Source organism: Oncorhynchus keta, chromosome 17, assembly GCF_023373465.1.
Source record: "Oncorhynchus keta strain PuntledgeMale-10-30-2019 chromosome 17, Oket_V2, whole genome shotgun sequence".
NCBI lineage: Eukaryota > Metazoa > Chordata > Actinopteri > Salmoniformes > Salmonidae > Oncorhynchus > Oncorhynchus keta.
The window spans coordinates 28,150,645-28,165,782 of record NC_068437.1 but is presented as its reverse complement, the minus strand read 5'-3'; the positions used below and the strand labels follow the sequence as shown (position 1 = coordinate 28,165,782).

At 43.9% G+C, this 15,138-nt stretch overlaps 1 protein-coding gene across 3 annotated transcripts in view; it reads right to left on the bottom strand.

Annotated features, from left to right (window-relative positions):
- Positions 1 to 14,692, bottom strand: part of LOC118396744 (semaphorin-4B) — a 99,454-nt gene extending 84,762 nt beyond the window's left edge. For 2 of the 3 annotated variants that reach the window (XM_035791140.2, XM_035791141.2), the window contains exon 1: positions 6,968 to 7,150. The gene's annotated coding sequence lies outside the window, so the exon portion shown is untranslated. Of the gene's footprint in view, positions 1 to 6,967; positions 7,151 to 14,545 lie in introns of those variants that run through there. The other variant, XM_052465788.1, reaches the window with a different exon arrangement.
- Between the last annotated feature and the right edge of the window lie 446 nt (positions 14,693 to 15,138).

Here is a 15,138-nt window from a genome sequence, read left to right as displayed (position 1 = left end):
GACCAAATGCACATAGAAATGTGAGTTATAGATGTCATTCTCATTGAAAGCAAGTCTAAAAAGTGGTAGATCGGTTCTATGTGTGCTATTTCTATGCTTCCTGTTCTTCAGTTGAGTTTTTGTGTCTTTTAGACCAGCTTCAAACAGCTGAAAATGTTTGTTTATTGAGATATTTCACAGTGTTTAAGATGGTACAATGATTCTCTCCGCTTTTGTTTTGTCACAAACTGAAATTAGGTGAACTATTAGGATTTTAGCAACCTGGAAACGGCAGAGCGATTTTAGCATATTGCAACTTTAATACTAAAATTTATAATTTTAGGACTAATTGAATATTAAAAAATGTACCTCTTCACATTGGAGAGCTTGTTCTATTAAGTTTTCCCTTGAATCTGTTTTCTTCATATTTCTTAGTAAAAAGTTGTGCTGGGCAAGATGAGTTAAAGTAAGGCTGACTGACTGCCCGCTCTATTTAACCAGACAATCATAATAAGGGGATTGACAGCCTATCAGATAACACTGTTCAGTGCAGCTGATTGCATGTACATACAGGCAGATCTCTTATATAGCATGGTGCGGATAACTAGCACTCTGAAGTAGTAGAGTGCAAATGGAACTTAATGACTAAGAAAAAGGGTAAAAATGTAATTTCTCCTTTTCATTGCCACCGAGCAAAGATACATGCATAAAATGCATAAGTTGATAACCTTTATATCAGATGAGTGCTCGTGGGAGTTAGCTTTCAATTTGCTTTCACTGGCTCTGCAGAGGATTGTTGGTTAACGTAGTACGGAGTGAAGTGAACTCCAAAAGGACCCTTGAAGTTCCTGTGGCCTTTGTTTGCAGTGAAGGGCCCAGCCGTAGAGTGCAGTGGATGATGCGTGTGAGATCCAATCAGAGTCCTGACACGTCCACACAGCTCAGCTCTGTGCAGGGCCCTGCGGCTGCAGGCATGGAGGTGGGAGCTGATGTCATGGAGAGATGGCAGTGAAATGATCTGTTACAGGAAAGCTGAGCCTCTTCAATACCATATTAGAGCCAAGCCCACATAGAATTTCCTCAGACATCTTCACCTACTTTCACAACATAGGGGTCAGGGCATGTCATACCACAGGTTAAGCCCTCTGATGCAAACTCCTTTCCAGACATGAGCAGAGCAAGATGGATGTTGCTTTAGTGAGTCTAGAATTATGAAGAAGCAAGGTGTGTAGCCATGAATTTCCAATATACACAAAATAAAGATGATGCAGAACTGGAACAATGATAACCTAATTTATTATCTGAGACATTTTGTAGGTTAATCTATGAGGTAGACTAAATGCAGCTGGGTAGACTAGACCACTATCAGGTCGTAAAGAGCTTGCTTGACCTTAGAGCTGAGACTGAACAAACCAAAGGTTTTCTTTTTTGCCTGGATCCAGAGTCAACTGATTAGAGGGAACAGCAGGAAGACAGTCATTTGAAGAAGACATAATTCAGACAATGAGCATAAAGTATCTTTCAGGAGCCATATAAGGTAATCTCCCAAAATACCCTGCAACTCAAGGGTGAACTGTAACTTGAAAAACAAGGCTCTGCTGCTTTGTTGTTCAGTACAAAAGCAAACACACAGCGTAGCTCTTTGTTTTGGGCAACCCCATCGCAATAAATAGTACAGCAGCCTCCAAATAAACACAAGAAGGTCCCTTTTCCTACTTTATTCATTCAGGAGCATGAGGAGCAGTCTTTTACAGACTAAAGGAGAGCTGTGTAGGACAGCATGAAAATATCTTTATGACCTGAACCAATTAACCAGCTACCCTCTCTCTGTTCCTCTGTCCCACCGACCATGCTAGCGCCAGTGGGGAAAATGAGCATCAATGCATCAAAAGCGTTAGTTCCTTCCTGTGAGCTGCTACCTGCATGCTAAGCAGCTCCATTCCCCCAGATGTCTGAAAGCCTTGCTGGACCCCAGGCAGCATCAGCAGCAAATCTGTATATGTCTCCCTCCCAGGCTGCCCAGACCTGTGTAGTCAGGCAGACAGTTGAGTGGACAGGTGCCAGGGTGGAGAGAGGAAAGGACAGTTACCTGAACCCTGCGGTCACTCACACCACGAGAAAGCACCGGGATAAGACATTAGCATCTTTCAAAAGGCCACCCGGATGTCTTGCCCTGGCTCTTCATCTATCACATATTCGATCCAATACCATTAATTATTCAGACTGAACTGTGCCTACTGTGTCTCTCACCTCAAACACCTGCAATGCTTGCCTACCTGGATTACAGTGTTTCCATAAGAGTCTTTTAGACTGCCACGGTCTACTATCAGTCATGCAGTTCACCTCACTCCTCATATTCCATATCTGTAGTGCTAAGTACAGACTGTGCAGTGTAGATAAAAAGAACAGCACAGTATGCTATCATGTTGTTAAACGATCACGCTGTAAAAGGAGTTTGTAAAACAGTTCGGTAGGCCTATATTTTATGAGGTGCTGCTCTGTGCAAAGTTTTGCTAAGTGGGTCATGACATGAGCTGTCATGTGCTAACCTAACACAAGGCTAACTACAGTGAGGGCTCGTTGGCATTAGCATAAGAAAGGCATAGCTGGCAGAGCCTTTGACTTTTGGCGAGGGGTTGTAAAATGTTACAGCTCTGGTGTGCGTCATGCTCATACAGCGAGACGCGAAGGGAGGCAGAGAGCAGCGCAGGTCTTCTTTCATGACTCCACACAGCCATGGAGAAGTGAACTAGGGGGATAACGCCAGCATACTACCCTCACTCACTCCTTCGTTTGTGGATTCCAGCTACGCACGCAATGACTAAATACCAGCATCTCTCCTCCTTGTTCTCCTCTGTGCACTCCTCCCACTACTAACTATCAGCAGGGATTCCTGACTAGATAACATGTGACCGACATTCTCCATTAGACACTTGGTAGGTTAGAGGAGGACAGTATCATCCAACAACACAGTAATGAGCATGTGACTTCTCAGCTAGGCATAGGCTAAATGTTCAGTTGGCCTTCACATAATTGGATAATTGATAAAGAACATATTATCCCCAAAAAATTGCTTATAGTAGAAAAGCAATTAAAAGCCTAATTTGATCAGTAGTCTCCAGCTGGAATGTCTGGGAGGGTCAGCAGCACCATTAGTTGCATAAAGGGCACAACCTGGAATGCTGGAAGGTCATGATGGGGAGGGATGATTCTAATCATCACATACAGGAGCTCTCACACTGGCGTCAGAGAGGGGCATACCAACAACACAAGTGACAAACACTTCATGTAGACACGTTTGGAGTACGCAGGTCACACATTTAGCTCCCCTCCAGGTCGAGCATTAGTTAGAGAGGTACAGGAACTCATTCCCCAGCTCACCACTGTTTCAAATACAACAGTATAATGCTTGAAACATGGACATGCAAGAAGAACCGGTGTGAACCCGAGGGTGACGGACAGTGCGCCCTGAAGACAATTTTGCCATTCTCACACGGACACATGAGAAACGCTGACCCACGTGTAAACATATTCCAAATGTCTTCTCAAAACTATTCCACGGGCCTGTGTAACGTTACAGTTAAAATAAGGTGGAAGCCTGAGGCACTTCATAGTACACATGTGGCGTGTTTCTGTGCACTTCTCAAAGGGGTTAATAGACAGATCTGAGGCTCTCTAAGACAGCCAAGCAAACACAGGGTTCTGCCTAGGATCCATGTCCACAGCCATTTCCCACATCTTGCCACAGTGACTGGACTGCTCTGGACTGGGACAATACTGGAGACTGCAAGCTGAGCTCCCTGAATGCCTGTTTGCAGAGTTCCCATCAGTAAGCACACAGCAATAGCACTCCCTGAAGGCCCATGTTTAACCTTCAGGTTACAAGTGGCTGGCCACTGCACATCCCCCTCTTCCTGCTATTAACCCCTCTCTCACTCATGCAATCCATCCACCAACACCACAGTAGAACTGAACCGCTCTCTCACATTAAGACCCTTATTATAGCACCTCAGACCCAGCTAGGGTTGACAAACATCAAGTAGCAGTCAGTCACCATAATAGGTAGGCAGGTAGCCTAGCAGTTAAGAGTGCTAGGCCAGTAACCGAAATGTCTTTGGTTCGAATCCCCAAGCCGACTAGGTGAAACATTTATCGATGTGCCCTTGAGCAAGGCACTTAACCCTAATTGCTTCTGTAAGTCGCTCTGAATAAGAATGACGACTCAAATGTAATAATGGCGGATGGGTCCTCGGAGAGACAGTGTTTCAGATCACTCACATTACTTAATATGGTTCCTCAGTAAGCTGATGGTTTGAGTGAGGATTGAAGTTTATTTACATTCCTCATTTTTACTGCCAGAATGAATTGCATGATCCATTTCACACACACACGCACACGCACACACACACACACACACACACACACACACACACACACACACACACACACACACACACACACACACACACACACACACTGACACACCAACAGATGAAGAGGAATCACACACACACACACACACACACACACACACACACACACACACACACACACACGTGTGTAGACACGCACACACAAACACTGACAGGTACTGAGTCACTGTGCCTAAGCCAACAGATGAAGAGGAATCAGACTAATGCTGAGAAAAGACCCCTGGGATTATGATGAGTGTGATTGGAAGCATGTGCTAGAGCGGGGCCAGGGAGAGTTGTGCTAGAGCGGGGCCAGGGAGAGTTGTGCTAGAGCGGGGCCAGGGAGAGTTGTGCTAGAGCGGGGCCAGGGAGAGTTGTGCTAGAGCGGGGCCAGGGAGTGTTGTGCTAGAGCGGGGCCAGGGAGTGTTGTGCTAGAGCGGGGCCAGGGGGTGTTGTGCTAGAGCGGGGCCAGGGAGTGTTGTGCTGTGCAAAGACACTACAGTGTGATGTATTATTTTTTCTGAGCGCAATCACTAATCTGTAACAGGTTGTCCATTGCGATCACATTGTGAAGCTTCAGTGCACAGAAGCACTGTTTTTCTTTCTTTGCTTTGTGCCCCTCTCAGCTGCTGGAACAGCAAATCAAGAAAGCCCTTCCACTGTGCAGAGGGAGAGCTGGCTATTCTGGATGTAGTGGTTGTAGCTAAAAACAGCCATGAAATAATATTGACTTTAGGCCTTACATGATCAATTAACGTTATTGTCGAAGCACAATATCCAAACTAGATATTTAATCTTTAGTTTTGGCATTGAGAATACCACTATATAAACCTACTGTTCATATCTAAGGGTATAGACTCCATCCATTAACAGTACATAGAATATGTACCCCAATTAGATGTCCATCTCCCAATGGGATGCTAGTAGTGAGTAGCTAGAGTGTGGATTTGAGTTATTGATATAACAGGCACCGTCCTTTAACAACAAGCCAAACTCTTTGTGACAGAGTCATACAGGCAGCTCATTGTCAAGGCCTCTGTACCCAGAATGCTGTTGCCAGCTGTTGTCTTTACGGATCAGACCAAAAGAAAACATAGAGACAAGGTCATCAGCACAGGCAGGCTTTTCTTCTCCTCACAAATGTGCATCAGGTAACAGAAACTCTTCACTCTGCTTGAAGAGTATATTAATTGATCTGTCCCCTCATTCTGATAGGAACTCCCTTTGACTGTTTGTTGTAAAAAGATTGAATATCTCTACTGTAGTTCTACAGTTGCTGTTTTTGTTTTGTCTCCTATAGCACGTCCATGTTTGCGATGGCTATCACATGTCCAGCTGTCCAGTCACATAACTGGACTACACCCTCATGCTAAAATGAACTGGCCTTTGAGAGATACATTCCATAGTGGTTCATATTGCACTCCAGTGATACTGTATCTAGGCTATGTAGTGCTGAATAGGTTGATGTTGACACCCTATCGTAACAACTGACCAGTGTGCACTAGTAACATAAAGCCTCCCTCTCCAAAGCAAGGCACACAGTGTAACAAAGGCTGGCTTGTTAATCATCTTCATAGAATAGATTCAGTTTCAATTTCTGTAATAATGAACACACCTAACACATTGGCATTATGTCACGACTGTGCTGCCAGCAGAGTGAGGGTGGGAGGTTTGAGTTTCACACAGTAAAACCTGCAGCCTCTGGCCTGAAGATGCCCTACAAGAACCACAGCAAAAAAACCTGACTGGCATCACATGGCATCACCACCACAACAGTCCTGCTGCACTACTAAGGGAGGCATAATCATGCCAACACACTCTTAAATGAGATCTGATGTCGTTTTTTATGTTTGTTCTTTCCCTTCATTTACAAAGCCAACTTTACCACATGCCACAGAGTTCACAGGAAGTTCCCGTGCTGGGAGAGGATGTGAGTGCACTGCCTGCCACATTCGCTCACTCCTATCTGTAGAGAGAGGCCCCATTCCCCGTCACACGCTCTCTGTGCTGGAGAGACTGAGCCGCCAGCTCCACTAGAACAACCACTGCCTTACTATGGATGCTCACGCATAGTCTAATAGGCCTTTAAATGTGAACACACCCAGGTAAATAGCTGTACTTTATTATATATATATATATATATATATACACACACACGCACACACATACACACATTACAGTATACCATTTTTTTTTAAGAGTTCAACACCAACAACTCTTTAGGCAAGAGGACCTAGAATAAACACACCCAAGCCTATAGCTACCCACTACGAATATGAATGTGAATACGAAGAAGAGGAAGAAGAAGCTCTGCCCTGCTATCACCTTATTATTATTTTTTAAATACGGGAGAGGCTGTCTCATGTCAGCAGCACACACCCACTTTAGCCCTGTGTACTTGGAGAGAGAGAGATAGATAAAATAGCCCATAATGCAGAGAGAAGCAGGAGAATGACAGCAGTGTCCATTTCACAAGGTAACCAAAACCCCAGGAGACACATCAATGATTAACTGAGGCAACGCTCTGCACTCTTAATGAATACAGGGCTGCCTCTGTTGTAGTGGGTTGTACTTACTCTCTTTCCTGCACAGCTCTGTACCAAAATGATCTTCAGATTAAGAAAAGGTTCCTTTTAGGGTGACTCAGAGAGAAATGCCCTTCAGGGGTAAGAGAATAGCCAGTAGATTATCCATGTAGAGCAGTTAGAGTAGCAGTAGTTAAAGGGCTCCTGCTGCCTGCTCTGTGTCTGTCTGCTTTCTCTCTCTCTAACAGTCTGACACCCTGTCATAGTACAGCCTGGCCACTCTCCACTATAGCCCCTCCCCTCCCACACTGCTGCCAGAGAGGGAGGGAGCAGGGGCTCTGATATACTGCTTCTACAGAAGTGGGAGAAGAAAGAGAGGACAGGATACACCCACAGAATGGTCTTCTCTCTTAGTTTGATTTCTGGTTCTATCTGATGTATGAACCAGGCTTAACTAGAATTACCACTCTAAACAATGGAACCATTAAGAAGTGGGTTGAAGAAGAAAAACCTAAGCCTGTTAAATTAAATCAAAAAGTCCCTTTGTATTTGACTTTCCTCATATGTGTAGCTGCTCCCGAGTGGCGCAGCGGTCTAAGGCACTGCATCTCAGTACTTAATGTGTCACTACAGACACCCTGGTTCAATTCCAGGCTGCATCACAACCGGGCATGAATGGGAGTCCCATAGGGCGGTGCACGATTGGCCCAACATTGTCTGGATTTTGCCGGTGTAGATCGTCATTGCAAATAAGAATTTGTTCTTAATTGACTTCCCTAGTTAAATAAATGTAAAATCCTAAAATTATTTGACTAAGCTATATAGTGCGAAGTCCCCTGACAGTTAAACATTTCACACAAAAGTAGGCCTATTGTTATAAAAGTCAGTGAATGACATTGGTGGGCTAAGGTTAGATCCATAAAAAAAAATACTGTTGATCATATCTCAAATTCTGTGGGAAAACTAGGCTTACTTCTCTTGCCAAATTGTTTAGAGTATCAGAGTATTAATTGGAAGAAGTGAACTGGTTAAGAGGAACCACTTGAGTGTGTTCTATATATTAATCATAGAAAGCAGAGTATGAGGCTAGCCCTGACAGGATGGTGTCACGAAGTGCTATTAAAATAATACACAACCCACTGCCAAGGACAAGCTTTCAGGGCATGACACTGAGTTCCACAGAACTGGCGACGCTAACAAGTCTCGGTGGGAATTTAATTTAGAACTAAAAGACCATTTCATCCTCTGAAAAGGGGCCACTGTCTTCTAGTGCAACCCGCATACTGGCCATGTTAAAAAGACACAGCCTGGAGTTAGCTCTCAGTTGAATAGCATTAGTGAATGCTGTTATTCCTGCGTGAGTACCTCAGAGAATGCTGAAATGGAATTGAAAATTGACAAATCATATCACTCAGCCATCACATGCTTTCTTCCTTTATCAACCAAAACAACCATGAGCCCTAGTGGAAAACAGGTGCATTTAATGCAAACGGAATGGAAGCAGTTCAATTTCACACTTAGTGTGCTTTTCTTTCTTTTTTTGCATAGTCTCTGATGTGTAAAATAACTTTTGAAACTATAAAAAGCCATCCATGTGAACACAGTGAGGTGAAAGATAGCAGGCTGTTGAGAGGGGGACTCCCTTTTTCCAAACTAGTGGGTGCTAATGTACTCTGGGCTGCAGTGCAAGGTAGGCAGACGGAATGCTAGGTTTAGAGGTGTCAGGAATGGGAATGCCAGTTCTGGGCATCTCGGTGAGAAGGTATGGGGTTGAGATTCCATGATGGTCACATGACAACTACTAGGACTACTATGGCAAGGCTCACCTACAGCTGTCTTATTTACAGACTCTGGACACCGGCTGGTTGTTACACATTCAGTCTGTCAGTCCTGTACTATAAGAAGACTTCTGAAGCCAGACAGACAGTGTACCTCTATAGTTGAGTTAGATCACCTGTCCTTGCCTATATCAGACGTCTCAGAAGGAACCTCTCACCGAGGCAGGCAGACGTCTAAACATGGATCAAACTAGTTAAACAAATGGAGACAGAGGTGATCATGAGGGCTCTTTCTGTTGTCTGGGATCCCATTAATAGATTGACCAGATCTCGCTGGACTCCATCTGGAGCCGTTCCAGTCTACATATGCTACTGTATGGAGGGAATGCAGATAGGCTAACCAAAAGACTCATTTCACATAACGGTACCTGTGAAAAAGAAGGCATAAGACATATTTGTATTTTCTGTGCATCTCACACGAAGAGGAAATGCTGACAGGTCACTTTGTATAAATTAATTACAAACAGTGTACAAATTACAGCACAATGATAAAAGTCTGTGTTACACATATTAGCCTAATGAGAAAACACCAGATAACAGGTCTCTATTTCACTAGTGTGGCTTACAGGACCAATAAGACAAGAGATATAGGCTAGCTGCTCAATGTTACCTCTGTGCTCAGAGATTATTTGATGATATTAAAGACCACATTATCCTCAGGATAAGGTTTGGGTTTCACCACCAACCACACAATATAAACATCTACACTCTTTGCTCCTGAAATTTGACAAAACACCGATATTTTTATCTGGAGAAACATTTGTGATTGATGTGGCGTGAACCTGTTACAGACAGCTGTGTAGAAACCTCTCTCTCTGTCCCTCCATCTCACCTTGACTTCAGCAGACACACACCATCATCATGGTGTGGAATTTAGAAAGTCTTGGTCTGGTGTGCACTGCATATGTAAGGAATATACCATTTCCAGCCATTAGCAGTAAGAATCTTTATGGAATGTCCTTTAAAAGGAATGTGGATCCAGAACTCCACACTGCCCTTTCTCACCTGGACAAAAAGAACACCTATGTGAGAATGCTATTCATTGACTACAGCTCAGTGTTCAACACCATAGTGCCCTCAAAGCTCATCACTAAGCTAAGGACCCTGGGACTAAACACCTCCCTCTGCAACTAGATCCTAGTCTTCCTGATGGGCCGCCCCCAGATGGTAAAGGTAGGTCTGCCACGCTGATCCTCAACACTGGAGCCCCTCAGGGTGCATGCTCAGTCCCCTCCTGTACTCCTTGTTCTCTCATAACTGCATTGCCAGGCACGACTCCAACACCATCATTAAGTTTGCAGATGACACAACAGTGGTAGGCCTGATCACAGACAACAACGAGACAGCCTATAGGGAGGAGGTCAGAGACCTGGCCTTGTGGTGCCAGGAAAACAACCTCTCCCTCAATGTGATCAAGACAAAGGAGATGATTGTGGACTACAGGAAAAGGAGGACCGAGCACGTCCCCATTCTCACCGACGGGGCTGTAGTGGAGCAAGTTGAGAGCTTCAAGTTCTTTGGTGTCCACATCACCAACAAACTAACATGGTCTAAGCACACCAAGACAGTTGTGAAGAGGGCACGACAAAACCTATTCCCCCTCATGAGACTGAAACGATTTGTCATGAGTCCTCAGTTCCTCAAAAGTTTCTACAGCTGCACCATCGAGAGCATCCAGACCCCCCCCCAATTACCTCGACTAACCGGTGCCCATGTACATTGACTCTGTATATGGGCACCGGCCGCAATTACATGGCACCACTTGACCTCCCCTCAGTATCATTTCAGAAAAGAACACCATTCATAACGTTATTGAATGATGTCATGATACAGATACTATGAACCCGAGGTCTCTACTCACATTCTCTCTGTTCTCAGGTTAAAACTTTATGACAAAACTGTCCTTTAGATCACATCTGAACTTGTCACCAGCACATTGAAAAGAGTGATGGTTTACCTCTATTCGCACTATAACAAGAAGCAAAGTGTTGAATACTGAATTAGAGCATGTTAAAAACAGAACATGATTTTAACACAAGTGTATTTGCAAATTAGAACTGAACCTAATCCATTCTTCTCACAGGTCAGCGTTATTACTGTGAACACAGATATTTTTGTTCTCTGGAAAAGTACAGACAGGAGTGGCACTGTATCACAATAGTGGGGATGAATGACTCATCTTAACCTGAGAGCTGTAGCCAGTAGCCAGTCACTTCTCAGATGGTTGATGATGTCATCACAGGGCTAGGTGAAGGGTAATATATGGCCTGTTTCTGCTCGGGATGATGAAATGTAACCTTGAGCTATTTTGGAAATTCACTCTGACAGTATCAACCTAATAACATCAGTATGGTGGCATGGCATAGCCTGTCACAAGCCATTGAAGACAAATCCTCCATCTACCCAACAGCATTATTATAATATGGCATTATAAAACAGTAATTCCCTGACCAGAAGCCTTATTCCATCACCAATAATTCCACTGTATCTCCTAAGGACGGGTGTAGTGTGGACCGCGACCCATGCCCTCTAGCAGGTTGGCAATCCCACCACTCCATCCCAGGATGTGCTGTGAGAGAAGCTTTATGATAATCTGTGTGACTCACTACATGACATGTCCTTTCATTTGAATGCTGATTCCATGTATGCTACTCTGTCTCAAGATACATTATGTCACTCCCATTACTCGTCAGTCTAACAACATCCCTCTCTGTCTCCGGCTCAGTCTGTCATCTGGTCACTGTATCAGCTGTGTGCATCATCCATCTCTCTCAAACATTCTCTTCCCGCTCTCTGTTTCATCGTATATAGAGCATCTACATTTGTGACATAATCGCTGCTGTGAAATATTGAATAGTTACGAATAACAAACAGTTAATCGAGTTAGTAGTGGAACACTTTCCGCATCTCTCTTCATCAGTACTGAGAATCTATGTTCTGCTTCACTAGAACAAGCACCTGCTCAATATTCAGATGGGCTATTGAGGAGAGAAAAACTCCTGTGCTCCTCAGGTGGCCCTCCATGCCCATATCAAAGACAGCAGTAGGCTCCCTTTCATATCTCCGCAACTATAATCTCTCTAATGGTATGCAACAAAATTGCATGTCCTCATTACTCCAATAGAGAGAAATGAATTAAGCAAATCGCTTTGCTCTCTCCTGGCCAGTGATCTGATACTGTCCACTGTAGTTATTATTAGGGCCAGGGGTGTTACCTGATCATCTGACTTGACCAAGGACAAATAAAATTGGTTTGAAATGCTATTTTGAGTGCTGACTATAACTCAGCAGAAAGGTCATTTTAAATACTTAAAACCAGTGCAAACCTTTCCCTGGTGGTGGGTTATGTGGGGCTGCTGAGGTGCTCTACTCTGAGGTGGGTGGGGGCCAGCAAGGAGCTTCTGGGGAGCAGGGGAGGTCAGCACTTATATGAAGGCCTGGTGAATCCAGGAACCCAGCTGCTTCAAAGCAAACGGAAGGCTCTAATACAAGGCAGGCCTCTGGGGGGCTGAAATAAAGCACTAATTAACTCTGACTAATGAAAATAAATGACTAACAGCTTATATTCAGCACAACAGACTGATGTGTAGTCTGAAGCAAAAAGAATGCGAAATAGTCCTAAAAAAGGCTCTGTAAAGAATGAAGTACAGCATATTGATTCTGCTGCTGGAGTTCAGCTTGTAAAATAGTCATTCGATTCTGCCTTTAAATAATAGGCCTGAGAAGCCAATTCAAATAATGTTTAAAGGTCAGACATATTAACTTTATAAATGTTATACTATTGACCACATACAATACCATATACATGAATATGCTAATAACATTTTTGCAATAAGGACATAACCTCAACATAAAAGGGCTGCTCTCTATAATATCCAACCCTCAACCTTGAGTTGTAGGCTATAGTAGTAAGATACTACACCATCGGGAGTCAACTGTCTGAGCAACCCCTGTGACCACACCAGGCTTTCTCCGTGACTAAGGTATGTGTAAACTGTCGTGTAGAGTATTCCACCACATCTCAGAGACAGACAGGTCTTCCCTTGCTACTCTCTTAATTGGAAAGCATTTCCATAACAAGACTATTTATGGTTTCACACAAAAAACACCTGCTGTCATGTTGCTATATTCAGCTAACAAGTGCAATGAGCAAAGCCCTTCATTTACAGAATCACCTCCTTGGAAGAGATCATACTGGTGTAAGATCAGCATTTTTTAAACCCACAGATCAATAGTGTCACCTTCTCTGCAAAGGGGTGGTGATTTCTGAGTAAAGAGATTCCGGGTGAGACCACTCACAGGGCACGATCCTTTGGCTAAAATAACACATTAATGAGCTCTTCATTGGCCCACTCTCGCTTAACGTCACTTTTTCCATCAGGCAATAAAAATGAAGGTCAAAATGACAAAAGGAAAGCGTGAATTTAATTTCATCTCTCTACAGTATGTCAAGCATGCAGAGTACAGCCTGCCCCCTGAAGCGTATTGCTGTATGCAGGCTGGATGCTATGTATGGTACAGCTCAAGGAGCCAATTACCTTCCCTGTAAACATGACCTCTCCCATGAAGAAATCCTAGGATGACCCCCCAACAACCCACATGATGTTACCTGACCAATCAAAGCAGGGGATTATTCTCTACAGGAGATCCTCTCTGCACAAAGGATCCCCCAATATTCACACCTTTTTGTGTTTTGTTTTAGGGTGTCTAGAAATGGATGATCGGAAAATCTGAGCAAATCATTTCCAAATTGTTAAAACAGTACCAATATAGTGGCCTGAATGTCAAGCAACATAGTAAGAGAATAAGTGATCATATTAAATGCCTTCATTACATAGAGGGGTTAGTGGGTACAGATGCGTGGAGGTATTCTCCTCTGACAGTAGAAGAGGAAAATCCTTTGGATGAATTAGTTATGAACACATCCACATGTGAAGCAGGCGAGACATGAAATATTAACATTGCATCAGACCAAATACCAGAGTTTAGCCCAGGTAACCAGTAAGAATTCACCAGAAATCCAAACGCTGCACCAGAAATCCAAACGCTGAGGATATTTTTGACAAAGTGGTGACGTAAGCACGATGCATAAAACCCGTACGTCATCCATCTACCTCCACTTTTGAAACAATCATTGACCTAAATGAAAAGAATCTGGATTCATGCAGATTACTCCAACTGTATCACACATTGTCCATGCACACACCCACATTTTCAGAAACAAAAAAATAATATATTGAAAATAGACAGAAAACATCATTATTCCACTCAAAACTAACAACCTAAAATACATTGTTATAGTAAAATGAAGATGTCGAAGTACAGCAAAAAAAATAACAGTAAACTTATATCCCTGTTCTTTTAGGAAAAATGCTTACTCCTAAATAACGGAGAAGAAAGCTTAGTTATTCCCCATAAAATCTGCCTGGGAAACAGGAATCATCTTTCCAATGTAGCTCTCCACTAGACATGCTGAATTAGCTTTGAGCCAGCACAGGAATCCATCACATCTTAACCAAGATAACCAACACCTTCCTACATGCACAGAGAGGGAGGCAGAGAGAGAGGGAGTGGGGGTGCGACAGCAGAAGCCACAGGGAGCAGAATTCAATCTATTGCCATGGCAGCCAGCACTACAGCGACAAAAAGCTTTCACTGCACAGACCGATTCATTCAGCAGTTGACTGGACACCAAGCCAGGTTTCTGTCCTTCCTCTCTCCTTCTTTCTGTCTCTCTCTCCCTTCCTCGCTCTTTACAATATATTCCTTTGTGGTGAGCCAGACGAGTTACCTTGAGCAATAGAGGACAAGGTCTTGCGGTGGTCTGTACCAGTAGCTCCCAGTCAGGCGGTGACAGAGTAACAGAAGCTCTGCAGGGATCCCCAGAGATGCCCAGGGCTGCAGCTGAACCAAACCAGGGCTCGGCTCGAAGACTGAGCCACTACCACCACTACCAGCAGCCTCAGCAGCAGCAGTCAGCGAATAGGAAGGGGAGGGGGAAATCAAAAGCAGGAGAGGGGGTTGCTCTATCAGTGGCAGGCACATTACATCATAGGCTGCTCCTGTGGAAGGGTAGGAGAGGAAAGGAGAGGAGAGGGCTGGGGAGAGGAGCAGCTCCCTGTAACAGCAGCACTCTGTCACTGGTGGGCTCTTCCCCCTGCACACACCACCATGAATGCACTGTTAATAGTCAGAGGTCATTAATGGCAGATGCTTTAATACTGTAATTAACACCCAGTGTTGTTGATTGTTACTGAAGGTTACTGTTATTGTTAATGTTAATGTTACTAGTATTATGTATCTAAGTGTTATTCTAACGGGTGTCATGTGTGTGTGTTTGAATGTGTGCATCTGTGTGTACATGCATAGGTGGTAGCATAGCAG